This window comes from Orcinus orca, chromosome 3 (genome assembly GCF_937001465.1).
Source record: "Orcinus orca chromosome 3, mOrcOrc1.1, whole genome shotgun sequence".
NCBI classification, from domain to species: Eukaryota; Metazoa; Chordata; class Mammalia; order Artiodactyla; family Delphinidae; genus Orcinus; species Orcinus orca.
Genome location: NC_064561.1, coordinates 134673583 through 134687649, shown reverse-complemented (window position 1 = coordinate 134687649; position 14067 = coordinate 134673583). Strand labels below are relative to the sequence as shown.

General features: G+C 38.9%; 1 protein-coding gene across 5 annotated transcripts in view; it reads left to right on the top strand.

Moving 5' to 3' along the window:
- Positions 1–1389: 1389 nt before the first annotated feature.
- Positions 1390–14067, top strand: part of RNF180 (ring finger protein 180) — a 281709-nt gene continuing 269031 nt past the window's right edge. For 3 of the 5 annotated variants that reach the window (XR_007476417.1, XM_049707920.1, XM_049707918.1), the window contains exon 1: positions 1392–1683. The gene's annotated coding sequence lies outside the window, so the exon portion shown is untranslated. Of the gene's footprint in view, positions 1684–14067 lie in introns of all 5 variants that reach the window. The other 2 variants (XM_049707919.1, XM_004270740.4) reach the window with 2 other exon arrangements.

The window sequence follows — 14067 nt, the reverse complement described above, 5'->3', positions numbered from 1 at the left end:
TGTGTTTTGAAATTTCATAAAAATACACTTTGACAAAGATAATTTTTATCCATTGAGCTGAGAGCTTGTATCCTATTGCCCCTCAGGGCTAAGAACTATTGTCCTGGTTTTCTTCAATAATTCTTTCTTCTGTTTGCTTTACTTACTATTAGATATTTGACCTTTCCTTGCCTAATTGCCATGGTTAGAACCTGCAGTACAATGTTGAAGAAAAGTAGCAAGAGTGGGACCTCCTTTGTCTTACCCTGATCTTAGGTAAAAGTATTCATTCTTTCACCATGAAGTATGATGTTAACTTCAGGTTTTCAAAATAGATGTCCTTTATCAGATTGAGGATGTTCTCTTCTATTCCTAGTTTGTTGGGTGTTTTTAATCATGAAAAAGTGCTAGATTTTTTCGAGTGCTTTTTCTTCATCTATTGAGATGATCCTGTAGTTTTTGTCCTTTATTTTATTAAGAGTGTATTACATTGATAGTTCTTTTTATTGAACCAACCTTGCATTCCTTAGACAAATCCCTCTTGGTCATGTTGTAAAATGCTTTTTCTACATTGCTGGATTTGGTTTGCTAGTTTTTTGTTGTGGATTTTTGTATCAATATTAATAAAGTCTGTAGTTTTCTTTTCCTGTGATGTTTTTGTTTGGTATTGTTTCTGTTGTTGATTTCATCGAATTTTCAGGTGGGAAATCATTGCATATCACCTTAGTCTTGGAACAAGGCTCTAAATAAGCCAGTCAGGTAAATAGAAATGTCTATATCTAGCAGAGAAAGCTGTACAGTCCTTTGAGGTCCCCCCACCCAGCTTCGTTCCCCTTCCTCAAGCCAACTAATAAAACTTGCTTTTTTATATTCCAAACCTTATTTATACTCTTTTGATCATCTATTTTCATTGCTCTGAATCCAAAGTTCACGACGTGCTGACAAGTCCACATTTACTCAAAGCAGCCCCCTGACTAAGCGCTTTTGATTTACCGCGGGTCATGAACTCACCTACCAACTGTAATTTGTCAAGAGTGGAAACAAAAACACTTTAGTAGTTAATCCCAGTTGCACTTGGATGGAACTTTAGGCATAAGAAGGTAAGCAACTAGGACAGTGACATCAGAAGGGAAAAGTAAACTCAGATAGTGGCGCTGCCTTAGGAAAAGTCTAGGCGTGGAGATGGGTCGGGGGATGCCAGCCGATCTGAGCAGGTAATGGGCTCAGCAGGTGGGCTCGGAGCTCTGAACTACAGGAGGGGCTGGGTGAGGCCACGGGAGAAGCAGGCACTCGCAACTTCTTTTGCTCTGGTAAAAGGTTGACCAGAGAGCACAACTTTCCCTCGGTGCCGCCCGGCCCGGCGCAGCTGGCGCTGCTGGCAGGGCTGCTAAGGGTCGGGGCGGGGCGCCGCCCACGCGCGGCTCGGGCCGGAACCTGCTGAGGTGGGTGCGCAGAGCTGGAGGCGGCGGGGAGCGCCCGTGAGGCGAGACCGAGGCCGCGGGCTCCGGGCCGCCGGCGCAGCTCGAGCGCTTTCCGCGGGGTTTGGCTCCTGTCGCTTCCCGTCTCGCTGAACCTGCATCGCCGCCAACAGAGCCGCCGCCGCCGCCGCCGGAGCTGCCGCCGCGAGTCCTCAGAGCCGGGCTGCGGGCGGCCAGGCGCTCCGGGACGACGCGCGGAGCGGACGGCTCCGGGACGCGGTCGCAGGTGAGGGCCGACGGCTTGGAGCCCGGCGGGGTGCGGCCGCCCGAGGGTCTGGTCTCGGCCCGGCCCTGCCTGGCCGCGGCGGCTCGGGCCCCACGCTCGCGCAGGGAGGACGCGCAGAAGGCTGGGCTGGGCTGGCCCGGCCGCTTCCCGGCGCGGCCTCAGGTGATGCGGAGGCGGTTTAACTTTCGCACCTGAGGCTTGCGGGGCGGCGGCGGCGGCGGCGGCCTCGGGGCGCGATCCGGAGGGAGGGTGGAATTACACGGGGTCTGGAAACGTGAGCCGGGCGGCGCCTGGGGCGTGCGGGGGCGTGCGGGGCGGCGGTGGGGCGCCGCGGGGCCGGTGTGGGCCGCCCTCCAGGTGGGAGTTGAGGCGCTGTGTCCGGTTTCATCTCAGAGCTTGTGGGGAGAGTCGGCACACACCCCCTCCCACGGCCCGTTCCCTTCGCACAGACCCACTTTCTTTTGTCTGGTCCATTTCGGTATCGGCGTTTCAGCTGCTTTTGTTGCAGCCTCGGGTCCGGAGTGTACAGACTTGTTGTCAGGCAGAGGTCATGGGTAAGCTCTGAAATGCAGCGGGGCGGAGGTGGGGAGAGGGTCCATAGGGTGGCGGGGATTTATTATTAGTGCTCTCATTAGCTCTAATGTGTATATCACCGAGTTCTTTTCGAGACAGTACTCAGTATTTTTGTAACATCTAATAGTTTTAACACCTGGGAGACCATTCATTAGTCAATTTCAAAGGAGCACTGTGTGGACAGGTTACTATTAAGTTACCCATTTTATAGACCAGACAGCTAAGGCACCCATGAGGAAAAGTGATTATTTCAAAAATAAGTAGGCAGCCCTTGTGGGAGCTGTGATTAGAGCTTATCTGAGAGTTGTCCTCAGTCCGGTCAGTCACTCAACCTCAAACAAAATGTAGCGCTGAGTGCCCCTCTAATAGGCGTATTTTTATTTACTCATTAATTACTAAAACCTTTCTTTAAAAAAATAGAGTTGAGCCCTTTCATATTCCTGGACTAGTACCCCTAAAAGTGATACTTAAAAGACCAGAATCATTCCATTTGTTGAATAGGATCACTGGAATCGTAGTAAAGACTAAATTTGTTTGTCTTTTCATCTGTCAAACCATTAATCTCCCATATAAAAATGGGGCCACTGGGAGCCCCAGTATACCTAGTGATTATCATAGCAGAGACCCTAAATGTTTATTTAATGAATAAGAGGAATCGTGGTATGCCTGAGCAGCAAGTTTTCTTTTCTCATACAAAAGAATTAAACATTTAGAAGAATAATCATTTTAATAATTTCAATGAAAATTAACTTGTAATCATGTGCATATTATGTTGGGCTCTCTCTCCAGAGCCATCGACAATTTACCCATTTCCCTAGGGTTTGCTCTTAAATGATTTTGTCAATAGATCTTTTATTGCCCCATTTTTCTTCGTTTGTTTCATTTATATATTTGGTCTTTCAAAGTGAAGATATTTTTTCTTCTAAAATTCAAGGAAAAGAGTCTTTAAAAAAACAAGCTTTTTTCCCTTGATAAAATAGACTTAATTAGGCTTTTATTAGTGTATCTGAGGATAGACACTAGCTTCTTTAATAAGTAACTCCTGTACATCAAGCAATAATTCTTCCAGTCAAGTATGAATTAATAATCATTTTAATCCCTGTAATATTTTATGACACATCTACCTCATATAATGCCTTTTTATCAAACAGAATAAAGCTAAAAAAAGTTCAGTTAAATTTTGCTAACTACATAGCACACATTTTAGGGCACAGTATGACTAGACTTAATTACTGACTCATGGAATAAACACGGTTCTCTTTCCCTTACACCATCTTCACTCAGCACTCTGGAAAAAAAAGAATGATAATCTGTCCTAGCTCTCATAAAGGGATATTTGGAGAATTAATGAAGTAGTGTCTGGAAAATATTTTAAACCCCTTGGAAGAAAGCTGCTTTGTGACTTCGAAGTGTGACTATAGGGTCATGAAACACTACCTCTTCCCCCAAACATGCTGTCAGTTATGTTTTTTTTAGAGTGGTCATTTCAGGTAGTTATTTTAGGAGGCTAAATACTTCTTCCAAAAGTGCTGCTGCTATTCACAATTACTTTGAATATTTGAAAAATTTAGTTGATTTACAAGCAACATAAAAACATGATTTTAGAATCTCTTTTATAACTACTTGTCTTTGGTTTATATTTTATAATCAAAAACTATGTAACTCAGTTTGAACATCTCTTTTATTTGCTAAACTTGGCAGAATGATTTCTGCATGGTTGCAAAACTCAGCTCTATCTTCAAGATTTTACTGCTATTAAGGATATTTAAACAGTTACCACGAAGGCTATGAAGACAATTTTGAAAGGGTGTTTTAAAAATAGTTTTGGGACTTCCCTGGCAGTCCAGTGGTTAAGACTTCGCCTTCCAATGCAGGGGGTGCAGGTTCAATCCGTGGTCAGGGAGCTAAGATCCCACATGCCTTGGGGCCAAAAAACAAAAAAAACATAAAACAGAAGCAATATTGTAACAAATTAAGTCTTTAAAAATGGTCCACATCAAAAGATCTTTTAAAAAATAGTTTTAATTAATGGCAAGATTATTAGAAGTAACCTTCCCAGAGTGACTACTCTGAAATGGGCACTGCTTACTTGTAGGTTTGTATACATTTGTAATACATATATGTATATCTATGTGTACATTTGCATATTGTTAAACATTTTGAAAGTAATAATTTGGATTGCAACCTATCAATTATTTATTCAAGTAGAATACATTAAGTAAACCACATATAATACTGGAACTGTATTAAGTTGTGGCTGTATTTCATATGAAAAATTGAACTTCACATACATGCAAGTGTAAATCTTTATAATAATTTAGAATCAAAATTTAGCTCCACATTTTATGTTTTGAGTGTAATATAGCTAGGTCGAAATGGCCTCATCAAAATGCGAAATTGCTATTTTCAAAAAAATCATTAGCAAGTTGTGTGTGGGAGAGATTTTCTTGATCACACCAATTACTGGATATGTTCATTTTCTTCATTTCTGGATTGTCTGAAAATTTTGTATCTGTATTATACATATTATATATCATATAAGTGTCAGAAGTCTGTTATAACTATATTAGCAGTTAAGGAGATATTGGCCTAGTCCTCTAAAGTCATCAAGCAGGAGTTTTATGATAAACATATGAAATCATTTCTGAGGGATCAGAAGTAGGGAATTTTCCATGCAGTCAATAGCTTGAGAACAGGGATAGTATTGTGGCTGCAAATATACCCCATTCCATTCCATTGAATAATAAATACATAATAAGGAGCATATGAAAAGAAGGGGTATTATCCTTTTGATATTCAAATGGAAAAAAGTTCCATTACTTAGCAGCCAAGTCTCTCTTTTTAAATGAGAGTAAATGGTAACTTTGAAAGAAATCACCTATTTTGATATGCAGATTACTGAAGTGACAAATAAATTACCAGCTGGCAAGCAGAAATTTTCCCCTAGCATGGCCCTTTCTAAGATGAGCAACTGTGATGGTAAACATTACCTTCTGGTTATATACAGGGGTTTGTCTCCCTGGTATTGGTCCATGCCCATCTCATTCCATTGATGAAGTGTACCTTGCCTCTGACCCTCACTCTAATCTCTGACCTTACTTCATCTTTAATTGCCACCTTTGGGTGGAAAGTAGTTGGTTCAGAAAGGAAGACAGCAGAGGGAAGGGATGAGAATATCTGTTTCATGTATAACATGAATTTTTTTCTCGTTTTGGAAGGTTAATAGTTCATTTTTGAGGTCTCTTCAGAATTCCCTGCATCAGAACAGCCCCAATAAGTAGGCAGTCCCCAATAAAATGGTGACATAAAGATGCCCACATTAAAATATCTTCTTTTGGCCCTAGTATAAAATAATGTGTACAAAAATAATATTATATTAACCAAAGCTAAGTATCTTTGGTACAGTAAACATTAACCACATAATTAACAAGATGTTTTGTTGCTTTTCTTGATTTTAGAAAATATTTGAGGAAATGACTTGAATGGTGAGCCTTTTACAAAATGTAGCTGAGGAAACTGGAGCTGTTGCATTTTTTTTTGTCTTGATAAATTTCTCTGTAGCAAGCAGAAATATTAGAGATTATTAATAATAGAACTGCCTTCAAGTTCTGTAATCTCTTTCCCTGATGTAACTGGTGGAAAAACCTTAGAAACAAGCAGTAGGTCATTAGCACAGATTTTAAAAGCAACTTCAAAACATCTTTCATAAAATTGCTGAGATAAGCATGAGGCATATTCTGATTGAGAATCTCCTGGCCTATTCATAAGCCTGGTGAAAAAAATTTTCCGACGAGCCAGAATTGAAATATGAACACCAATTTAGGCAGCATGGGATGAATAGTATAGATATGTGGGCCCATTGTATAATGAGTAAATTGGGGACTGTGTTAAAGTTTATTTAATAGAGTTAGAAATTAAAACTAAGGTATATTTTTCTAGCCATATTCTGCTTGAATTTTTGGTTTTATTCGTTCCCAGACCATTGGTCTCCTGGAAGATATATAAATTGTATAATTAATATTTGTATAGTTTCACCTGTCTGACTTAGAACTAGCTAAGGCTGTAGAGTCCTAAATAAAGCTTGCTCTACTCTAATCTGACATTATACTTTTTGCTCACCCAACAACCATACCCTTTCCCAATTTAGTGTTTTGGCTTATATTATTTTCTTTGCTCAAGATGCCCATTCCTCTCCATTCTACTTGCTAATGCTATCTAAATTCTCTCTTACCCTTTAAGACCCAGATGGAATACTACTTTTTTCCCAGAAATCCTTCCCTAACTCCCTATTTCTTGTTTTCAGTTTACCATATCTTTCTATTTGTTAATTACTCTCTGTTTTTGATAATTTCTTTTATTTTGGCCTTGAATTTGTTTGTTTTTTTAACTTATTTTTATTGGAGTATAGTTGATTTACAATGTTGTGTTAGTTTCTGCTATACAGCAAAGTGAATCAGTTACACATACATGTATATCCACTCCTTTTTAGATTCTTTTCCCATATAGGTTATTGTAGAGTATTGAGTAGACTTCCCTGTGCTATACGGTAGGTTCTTATTATCTATTTTATGTATAGTAGTGTGTGTTTGTCAATCCCAATCTCTCAATTTATCCCTCCCCCCGTCCCCGGTAATCATAAGTTTGTTTCCTACATCTGTGACTCTATTTCTGTTTTGTAAATAAGTTCATTTGTACCATTTCTTTTAGATTCCACATGTAAGCGATATCATGTGATATCCATCTGACTTCACTCAGTATGACAATCTCTAGGTCCATCCATGTCACTGCAAGTGGCATGATTTCGTTCTTTATTTATGGCTGATATTCTATTGTATATATGTACCACATCTTCTTTACCATTCTTCCTTTGATGGACATTTAGGTTGCTTCCATGTCCTGGCTATTGTAAATAGTGCTACAGTGAACATTGGGGTATATGTATCTTTTCGAATTATGGTTTTCTCTGGATATATGCCCAGGAGTAGGAATGAATTTGTTTTCCACCTAGTTTTTTTTCCCTCTAAGGCACAGGTCAAATATTCGATATATATTTTCTTGAATCATGTATAGCACCTATAACTCTGTATACTAGCTGGGCATATTCAACTTGTAAGGTTAGATCTACAAAAGATGTATTACTTAAGAGAGTAGGGTAGAATATCTTCATGCTTCATAATTGTGTCAGTGTTCTGGTAGAAAATACATAGCAGGCTCAAAATGGAGTAGTTCAGAAGATTAATATTAAAAGTGTTCCTGGGTTAAAATAAACCAACAGTGGATGGTGAAGCATCTCAGGACTAACAATAGTGGGAACCATTATCATCCCTAGACCTGAAGGGGTGAGAGAATTGGATCATGACTGAAACCCAGAGAGGGTAGCTATGTGGGGAATGCTGCCTGACTAGACCTCCGGCCTTTCTGTGATTGGGAAGGATGGGGAAATAAACACCCCAGCTTCACTCTCTTCCAGCCCTCTGATTTCCTGGTGGTGCTTCCCACTGGCAAATCCAACTGGAAGGCAGAAGATTAGGGGGCCCTATTTTTGCAGGTCAAAAGTCAGCCTCCTGGGAAATAGAGCAAGGTAGGGTGGAAAGTACCTCTGGAGTGGGGGGCGAGGGAGGCAAAGAATATCCAGTGCTATAATCATATCATCTAGAGAGTGTTTTGATTACAGTTACGTAAGCCTTTTTGTGCTGTCGTTATTTCATAAAAGGCATACCTGTTTCTTTCTAGTCTAATTCAGTTACATCCAAGAACACTTTATTTTATGATTGATGCATTTCATAAGAACCACTGTCCCTCTTTTGTGGTGTTAGCTGGTGTGGTATCGTTACGCATGTCTTCTCAGTGATTTCATTTTTTCATATTTTGTGTTTTGCTTGTACAGTGCCCAGGTGGGAGACACAGAACTTCTGCATAGTCATTGGGAAAACTGCCCCATCACCATTCTAACCACATGATTTGTCTGAATTAGTCAGGATTGCTCATTTTTCTCTTTGTGCCATTTTCATAGATAAGTGGTTTTCAGTCTTGTTGTATATGGTTCTCATTGCAGATACTCTGTTTCAAGCAGGTTTAAGATAAATCTTGAACATCTGTTCTTTTAAAAAGCTTTCAGATATTTCAGATGCACAAATGTGAGAAGCACTAGCACAGGTAATCATTTTGGTCATAGTTTCCCCCTCCCCGTTTAATGTACATGTAGCACTCCTCAGTAATTAAGGGAAAGCTAATGCTGCTTTATGGACTCTTCAAAGCAAAAAAGATGTTTTAGATTTTTCACATTGAGAGGTGCTCATGATATAGGATGCAAAATATGTGGTTTCCATATTATTAAGGCAAATGAATTTAAATTTTTAAATATAGATATAAAACCTTTTAAATATACAGTATAGAGAATAATGTAATGAACACTAATGTTTCCACCATGTAACCTTATATTAACATTTTATTATTTTCTGATTTTTTTAAGAAAAAATACATTACACATAAAATTTAAGCCCCCCTTAGATCCCTTTGAAGAGGTTACCATTATCCAAACTTGGTATTTATCATTTCCATTCATGTTTTTATACTTTTGCTATATATACATGTATCAGTAAACAAACTAAAACATTGTTGCGCATGCTTTAATTTTTTGTAGCTATTACTATGCTGTGTGTTTTATTCTTTACCATGTATATTTCTGCAGCCTTTTTTTTCCTTGTTTAACATACTTTGGAATTTTTTCTACATACATATAGCTTTAGTTTATCAACTTTCATTGCTATATAATATTCCATTGTATCAATGAGCACAAATTAATTTGTCAAATCTCCTATTGATGAAACGTTGGTTGTTTCTAATTTTTTGCTACTACAAAATGTTGCGAAAGTGAACATTCTTTTATGATATAATATTTCCTTAAGTACATAAAAACCTAGAAGTAGAACTGCAGACCCACATATACACGTTCTGTCTTAGCAGATCTTGCCAAAATGCTTTCTGAAATGCTTGTGTCTAGTTATACTTCCCCATAGTGGTTTATGAGATTTTTGTTGTTGCTTTGTATTATGTTTACACTTGGTCTTGTCAGACTTGTGATGGGCATGAAATGGTATCTTGTTTTAATTTTAATTTTCCTAATTTCCGGTGAAGTTGAGCACTTTTCATATGATTGTTGGCCATTTGGGTTTCCTCTTCTGGCAATTGTGATTTTATATTCTGTGTTAATTTTTCTGTTGGAGATTTATCTTTTTAAAAATTTGTATTGTAGAATCCATTGTAGATATTAATCATTTGCTTATATTTATAAGTTTCTTCTTCCTGTCTGTGGGTTGTCTCTTAATTTTGTTTGTATTTTCTTATACTGAAGTTTTAAAAGATATCAGTATTTAAAAATTTTCAGTATTTTGCTCTGTGTTTTGAAACAGTTTTATGACTCAACATGTCATCATAACCTTGGTCTTTCTAAGGTTTGCAGCTCTCTTCCTTACGTTCATAAATTCCTTCTAGATAGAGTATAAATAAATAAATGAAGAAATAAACATGCCACAGTTTATCACTGGAATATACATAAAATTATTAATCCTTAACAATTTGTGTAAAAAAGTTTCCCAGTTCAAAAACAGCATCTAAATAGTAGCTTCCAATGTAGCTTTTTCTCATTTTTCTTAAAGCTCCTATGAAAATGTAGAATAAAATGGAAACTCACCGCAAATAAAAAGCAAAAAACTCCTAAAACACTAAAGCTGGGGGGAAGTAACCTTAATTAAGAAGCAGATTGTCCTCGATTGAAGGGAATTTCTCTACATCAGCACCTGCAAATCCCTATTCCACCCTCACCTCTTGATACAGACTGCCTGATAAATTCAGGCAATTCACTTTCTGGGTTCCCAGCAAATTCCAAGAAGCCACTAGGCAGAATGTAAGGCGTTTGTGGTGGGTGCTGCAGAGCATCTGGAGACCTGAGACACACAGAACCCTGGTAATAATACATAGCAGCATCACGGGTCACGCCAGTTCCTCTCCCAGAGAAACAGGCAATAAAAGATAGTGCAAGATGCCCCTTGTGAAGAACAGAGTAGAGAACAGAGGACCAGGTGGTGAAGGCCTGTTAGGGAAACTGGACTGAGTGCTTTGTGTATCAGCAAGCTCTGCCACCGTAGATCTGAGCAGGTGGGCAGAAAAGTGACCATGGGTAATTTCCTCACCTTGTCTGTTTAACACTAAGTCTCAGTTGATCCCCCCCCATGATTGAAATGTATAGAAAGAAAAAGTAATAAAGCAATCTAAAATGAAACCTCTGAAATACTGTGGGACAAAGGAAGATTTATTATTGAAAGGAATTAGAATGTGACATAAATTTCAGACTTGATATATATTAGTCACATGAATATGGTATTTTATATCCCTAGTGCTCAATTTGTGTTCAGGGGTTCTGCAAACAGTGAAATATTTAACCCCCTCATTGTTTTTATCACGTTGATCTTTTGAGGTTCCTTATAAGATTTTGTGTGAAGGGTAAAGTGCAATGACTACTTTCTTAAATAATGTTATTCTCAAAAAATTGAACTTTAAAGAAAGAAATTTCACTAATTAAATCAATTTTGTTAGGGGATCTTACTAATCACCGTTAAAAGTTTTGTTGTGAAACTGAGGATATTGGATTTACTGAGAGTCAGAATAGCTGTTCAGAATGTAGGATAGGTTAAGTGCCTTAGATGTCTGGAAACATTTAAAGAAGGCAGGCTAAACCCTGCCTATTTCAGGAGCCTCTAAAAACCTAGAGGCAGGCAGAATTTTTTCTACATACATGTAGCTTTAGTTTATCAACTTTCATTGCTATATAATATTCCATTGTATCAATGAGCACAAATTAATTTGTCAAATCTGGAAACATTTAAAGAAGGCAGAAACATCTAAGGACCTCACTGAATGGGAAGACAGAAGAAACAACTGGTGCAGCATGGCTGTTTCAGGATTATAAACCAAATCTTCATCTTAGCACACCATCTAAGTATCACTGAATTCCATGGAGATCCATGCTGAAGGACTATTTAGAATAGCTGTCTGCAGAAACATTTGCTGCCAGACAGTGGTAAACTTATAAGAACAGGAGAATAAATGATAGCAAATTGGGTATATCATGATGTAGATTCTGTAATTCCAAAAAAGCGGGGAGTAAGCAAAGGCAAAGCAAATGTTAAAAGTAAAATGCACTAAAATTCATATGGTTAGATAGGAGTGTGTGCATTTTTTGTGGACTCTTGTTAACTTATTGAGCCCTGATTTATTTTTAGAATGGCTAAAGAAGTGTATTTCTGATGTCACCCAAAAGCTGATCACGACAATATAGATCTTGAAGCTTAGAGCTAGTTACTGCTTCTATGCCTTACCTTCTGCTTTTCTTAGTGTAGTCACCTAAAATGCCAGCAGATAGAGGAAGGGCAGCCAATGATGTTTGTTGCCTTCTCTGTTCCAGTAAATGACTTAATAGAGAGCACTTTCCCCCTTCCCAACTTTGAACTCTCTGTAAGGACGTCAGTCAACCTCACTGCTCTTGTCCTTAGAAATCTCAAGATTCTAGAAATAGGAACTTCCTCCTTATAAAATGATGGAGATAGTTTGGGAAGTTACTTTACTTCTCTAAGCCTCAGTTTCCTCATTTATAAAACGGAGTTAACAATCCCTACTTCACAGGAATGTCCTGATGATTAAAGGAGCTAATGCCATTTAGTAATCACTGTCTTCAAAAATAGTAGTAGTATGTAAAATAATTCCAACCCCTTGAATTCATGTTTTATATGTAGAGATTTTAGTTTAAAAAATATGGAGAGTATACTACTTTCTGTCCCATTGCTAATTAAAAAGAGAAAAGTACTATTTTCTGATGGATAGCTTCATAAAGAGGATTATAAATAATTTGAACACATCCAGTGACATATAGTCATCAAACCACATAAGATGTCATGAAGCTCAGATCATATTCTAAAATGGAGCTTCTAAAATTCAGTCTCTATAACATCATTAAAAGGCTGAGACCAGCTTCCTTTGGTGGTGTTTGCTAAATTTACCCTGGTGATGCCAATAAGTTGTATCCTGACTTTAAGCAGAGTAAGGAAAGAATGCCTTTTTTTGAATGCATAAGAATGTCTTGCTTATGCTTGCTTACTTATTCACTCATTCATTCAACTGATTAATGCCCAACACTGTGCTAGCACTGTTATAAACTGTTAAGGAGTTTGCAACTCAGCAAGAAAGACAGACATGGAACAAGTAATTAAAAGCATGATGAATGTTCTGAAGGAGAATTGGAAAGGTCATTGGGGGAAAAAATAGGTCAAGGAAGACCCACTCCCCTTTCTTCTCCAGGGAGAGGCATTTAAGCTGAGACTTGAAGGATATGGCTCTATTCCCTGGAGGCCAGGGGCAAACTTTCCAGGGATCCAGGGGTAGGAGCAGGGGGAGTGAGCCAGTGGAGTGGAGTGAATGGAAAGAAGTCTGGACTGCGGGCCTGTAGAGCAGACTGGGACTGAGGACAGACAGCAGCCTGGTCAGCAGAGCACTGGGAAGCCCCTGAAGGGTGCAGGAAAGTAATGATCTGTTATGTGTTTTCAACAAGGGCTCTGCCTTCAGTGTGGAAGATAAAATGCTTCAGATTTTCAAAAAGTAAAGCCTTGGTGATTAGAACCATAATTTTTGGCCTAGAATTTTTATTTATTTATTTTTTTTTTTGCGGTACACAGGCCTCTCACTGTTGTGGCCTCTCCCGTTGCGGAGCACAGGCTCCGGACGCACAGGCTCAGCGGCCATGGCTCACGGGCCCAGCCTATCCGCGGCATGTGGGATCTTGCCGGTCCGGGGCACAAACCCACGTACCCCTGCATTGGCAGGCGGACTCTCAACCACTGCGCCACCAGGGAAGCCCTTGGTCTAGAATTTTTGAGGTCACACATTTGCTTATTGTTTATAGAGCATATGGGGTGAAATATTTTCCTCTTCACATATTTCTTCCTTGGCCTGTTAGAGAGATTCTGTCCCATTCTACCTTTTTGAAAAAGCTGGCAAGGTATCTTTTGTCCTCAGTCCACTTTAATCCCCCTTTCTCCCTTTGCCCCTTCCCTTCAGAATTCTGATGTTTTCAGAACAAATCCTAAGGAACATGACCATAACTCTGAGTGACATTGCCAAATAACTGGAATTAGAAGTTTTTCTTGCAGTGGTTAACAGAGGGGAGTCTTCTGGTTATGATAACCTGAAAACCTATGCTACAAATACTAGAACTTCTCTACAGATATTTGATATATACTACATAAATGCATAGATGAGCTTGTAACAAAGTAAAAGAAAGCCCAGGAGCTAAAAAGAAGAAGAAAGGTGGAGAGAGCTTGGCAACAGACACATGACATAAAAACTACCCTTAGTGTTAGAGTGAGGTTGCTAGGCTCACTAATATACTCATAGTTATACAGGAGGCCAAGGCCTTGGGTACACATAAGGCAGGCAGTTGGGAACTGAGACCCCTGAGTAAAGCCAGGACTTGGGAAGGGTAACATTTTCAGTAAAACAGTAGATTAAAAAAAAACGGCATCCACGGACACAGAGATTACGAGGAAGTCTGTATTGGCTTAGTCTCTGAGTAGATGGTAGAGAAAAGTCTCATCTGAAAATTCTGTTTGTTCAGTTTTTATAAAAAGAAACTTTTTATGAAAAATTTCAGACATACACAAAAATAGAGGAATGGCATAATGAATCATCATGTATCCATCAACCAGCTTTAATAGTTATTATTATTCTTCCATTCTTGTTTCTTTTTTCTGCATTATATAA